Raw genomic sequence first — 5,059 nt, 5'->3', positions numbered from 1 at the left:
TATGATGCTGCGATGAATGGACTGTTAGTAATTCAAATGGACTGTTAGTAATTCAACGGTTTTGGACAGGCTTACAAACTGTATGTTTTCTGATATCTTAACAAATAACCTTTCTTCCTTTTCTGTCTTGACTTTGAAAAGTACTTATAATTTTATACCACCTTGAAATGTTTTTCACACACAATAATGTATTTTTTCAGCAATAACAAAGATACATCTCAACCTTTCTTAAACTTTCCATGAGGTATGAAAAGTTAAGAGAGGAGTGGAGAGAGGAGGAGAGGGGAGAAGAGAACAGAGAAGACTTAAACAAAGTAGAGTAAAGCAGATAACAATAGAGTACAGTAGAGTATAGTAGAGTCCGCATCAAGTAGGCTACATCATTGCATCAATGATGCTAAACATTTTTGTGAAACCTTTTAATTTTTGTATTTTCTTGTTGCCTTCTGCTTGATCCATTGTAGCTTAGTAGACTATTTTACGTTTGTTATGCATGATAGCCAGGAAATGAAAAAACACCAAATTACAGATTAAACCAAAGTAACAAACTTGGCTTGAAAATGTAACAAGTAGAAACTAAACAAATATTTTATTTAAATGTAAGGAGTAAAAGTAAAAAATTGTCAGAAAAAATGTATAGTGAAGTAAAGTACTGATACCAGTAACAATTTGTACTTCGTTACTTCCCAACTCTGGTATTGAGACATTAAGAATTCCCAACCTCATGCTATATTCCATACCATGTCAGCCTCCATTGTTGTTTTGAATGCATTCATTATTTATGTCATTGTGCACCATTATATTTGTGAGTAGCCTTGATTCAGATTAGAACACTGTCATTTGAAGCTGAAAACCCCTGGACTGTGTGTGTGTGTGTGTGTGTGTGTGGTTGTGAGTGTATCACTCAAAGCAATCACATTGCACTTGGATTTTAGACTTTGTAAAAACTGGAAGATCTTGCACTAACATTGCCCCCTAGGAGTAGATATGACTGACAACAAATGGACTATTGCACATCAGAATCAGAATTCGGTTTATTTGCCATGTATTTTATACAAACACGGAATTTACTGTGGCAGGGGGGTGCAAAACACTAAACATATACAAATCTTAAATTAAGTGAAAGTACAAAAGTTTAACTATTTCTAAGAATTAAACAATCTAAGAATACAACAATTTAAATATAAAATAATATATATATATAAAAATAAGAATAACAATGACAAATACAGCTGCAAGCAGCGATGCAGGTTCCTCCGCAAAATGGCAAAATATTATAAACATGTACACTGCAGAAGATCGAGAGATGGACAACAAGAGAGCAAAACTACTTCATGTTTGGCCAATAACAGGCTGAATGGGGATTTGAACTCATGAGCATAAGGTTACAAGTCAGTCACCCTATCCTCTCTGCTACACACCAACTGTTAAGATTGTATGAATAGAAAGGGCACAGTATAGCTTTGGTCAGCTTAAGGACAAAGGTTAAGAAACGGTTGACATTTCAAGGTGAAATTGCATGAAATTGTGCATGGCATTTCAGAATGATATCATCTTGTTTAACTAAACAGATAATCTAAATGATGACAGGACAAAACATAATGGCTGGATTCCAACCTACTACCTTATACTTTACAGGTCACCATCCATTGAGCTATTCTCAGTGTTGAATAGTGTCATGTTCAGTAACTGTATAAAAAAGTAAGCTGTTTCTCCTGTGGTAAGCGTTGTTAGATTCAGCCAACGTTGAAACTGCTCTAATTCTCTCTATAAATTTGTGCAACAGGCAAGGGATTCACCTGAACAATCAATTTACTTTATTAGAGATAAACATTAGAGTTATCTATACCATGCATAGACTAAAAGTAGTTAGTTACTATGGTGAACCTGGCTTGTTTTGCAGTGGTTTACACAGTCTCGCTAAACAGATGATCGGAGTTATGCGATGGGCTCAAAACAACACACATTGCTATGTTTTACAACCGGAGGATTGATCGGAAGACTAGAAACCGTTTCGTCAGAATAAAAAACTATGCCTCTGACTGGTTTTGAACCTACAACTATTTGCTTACCAGCACAACATCTGAGCCAATTGAGCAATTCCCAGACATGGACTACGCAAAGTTCAGTAACTGCATAATATTTTTTTTTTGTCTCCAATGGCGAGCATTGTCAGATTTGGTTCAAACAGCTGTAATTCAATCATATTTTGACATATCAAGGTGAAACTTTGCATGGTACTTCAGGGACGAGTCATCTTAACGCCTATTAGGTTTGAACCATACTTCAAAAATACATTTGATTTAGTGACACAAACATATTGAAGCAATGTGGACATTTACATAAATACACCCCTTTCATCCATTTTGTATTTGATTCAAATGTCTTAAGTAATGTTTTTAAATACGTCAATGATACATATCTGTACAACATTTCAAGTCAATTTGACCTTTGATTCAAGAGAAGAGGAATTTTTCCAAAATTATCACTGTACAGGAAAATCCATCATGGCGGACCTATGAGTCTTTGTGGCCTTTTTGTTCCTCATGAAAAATGAGGCATGCACACCAAGATTCAGAAGAATTGGAGCAATGGGGTGGGAATGCCATCACTTTGAAAATTTGACTTTTGGGCATAGCCTGTGGCGCCCCCTATGGTGTGATGTGGGTGATGTGTATTTGTTGTGGGGGTACCCACTTGGATGTAGTATCAATGTGCCAAATTAGAAAATTTATGACCAGGGCCATTTGGAGATATTGGGGCGCAAGGAGAAGAAAAAGAAGAAGAATACCACCAATAATAATAGGTTCCCTCCTACTGGAGGAACCCTAATAATAAGATCACCAACAATAACAATAGGTTCCCTCCTACCGGAGGAACCCTAATAAGAATACTAACAAAAACAATAGGTTCCCTCCTACCGGAGGAACCCTAATAATTAACAAAACTAACAAATACAATGGGGTTTCCTCCGAAGGTGGAACCATAATAATAATAAAATTAACAATAACAATAGGTTTCCTCCTACCGGAGGAACCCTAATAACAAAGAGCAGTGTGAGTTGTCAACATAGTTGCATGCACAACTCATAATCATTGGACTCAAACCCATGTGTCTGACAAAATCCAATTACTTCATACTAATTTACTTTCCCTGTCAGTGAGACACTGCTGTAATTGAACTAATATTTTCAGTTGATAGCATTGGGGGAAGGCCACCACAATACCGGTAGACTGTTGCTCACACCAAATGTATTTTTTATATAACGGGACATATTGTGACTAATAGGAGATCTGAAACCTTTTTTTATGGGATGAAAACAAATGAGACAGCATATACAGTACATGCAGCACATTGGTTTCATACGGTATGCAGACAGGCAAGTTAGTTTTTTTTTTTTTCATAAGTGGCAGAAATATGCCAAGGAACATCCTCTCTGTGTATTGCTTTGGTGATAACCCTGGCCCCCAAGAACAACTTCTGTCTTCACATGGTCTGTCTGTAATTATGCTGACCTGCCAATGTTGTGCAGGACTGAGGCAGCTGTCACAATGCAAATGGCACCACAGTAACATCAAACTCAAATAAATTCAGATCCATTTGGGTTCCTTTGTTTATTCAGAAATTGAGATTAGAGACACAGCTAAAAGGGGGATGATAATCCACCCGCAGTGTTCTGCAAACTAAACAAGTAGGCCAGTACAACAGCAGTTTGTATAATTGAGAGAATGAAATCTCATTTTACAGGGGCTTGGAGTGAGCGGCTCTGTAACTAAAGCTCACAACCCACTCAGCAACCCCGCTGCTTAGCAACCCCTTTCCAGAACAATGCTGCGAATTTGCAGCGTGGCCGCAGCTTCCAGCTATTCTGTTCTGAATCTCAGATCAAGGTTTAGGTGTCCCAACACAGGAGGCCAAGAGACGCTGCTGTTGCGGAGTCATGATTTTGCACAGTGGTTGAAGCCTGTGTTGTAAGGCTAATTGCTTTGTAGGTAGGATAAAATGCACACAATCTCTACAAAAACATGCTACAGTCATTTATTGTGCATAAATTCACTGCTAATGAAAAGAAGATTTGCACATTGGTGTTCAGTTATGATGTGTATCCAATCTGGTGTTTTGCCCCCTCCAAAATTCCTGGCTAAATATAGAACACAGAGTTAGTCAGAATTAAATAAATAAATAAATATATCAATAAAAAAAATAGATAAATACATTAAAAAAAAATATATGGCTATGAAATAAATTATTAAATAAAGTTAATAAATAAATTCTCTAAAAAAGATGGCAATAAATATATAAATATTGCATCATATTATTATATAGCTGAATCCATTTACCTACATCAATAAATAAATAAATGTACTTATTTCAAAATGAAGTTTTTGTAAAGACGAGAAGGGGTGTGGTTTTCTTCAGACCAAGATCAAAGGCAGATAGGGACACCTAGAATCGAGAGATGATAGAAGACATTAGCACTTATACGCCCAAGTACCTCTACAATGTGTGCCAAAATGATATATCCTGGCCATGCCAGGACTATATAAGGGCTATATAAGCCATGCTGATCAATTTGATCTACTAAGACCAGCATGCGATCTCTGAGCCGACTAATGTCTTCCATCTTCTCTCGAATGTAGGTGTCCCTATTTGCCTTCGATTTTGTGCAGCTGCGTTGGTCTGAAGATAACCACACCCCTCTCGTTTGCATGTGAGATTGGAAATAGAGCACAGAAATAAATGTTGTGTTTGGAAATATATGTCTCAAAAATCTCAAAAAATAAATACATGTGGCATTATTTAGGAAATAAAAGTCCCATGAAATAAATAAATGTTGTCTTTACAAAAACGTAATTTTGAACTAAGTAAATGTTTTTATTTATTGATGTAAGTAAATGGATTAAGCTATATAATTATAAGATGCAATATTTATATATTTATTGCCATCTTTTTTAATTTAAGAATTTATTTCATAGCCATATTTATTTATTTATCTATTTATTTACTTATCTATTTATCTATTTATTTACTTATCTATTTATTTATTTAATTCTGACTA

Source organism: Hypomesus nipponensis, chromosome 1, assembly GCF_054491055.1.
Source record: "Hypomesus nipponensis isolate SF chromosome 1, ASM5449105v1, whole genome shotgun sequence".
NCBI classification, from domain to species: Eukaryota; Metazoa; Chordata; class Actinopteri; order Osmeriformes; family Osmeridae; genus Hypomesus; species Hypomesus nipponensis.
This window is presented reverse-complemented; position numbering follows the sequence as displayed.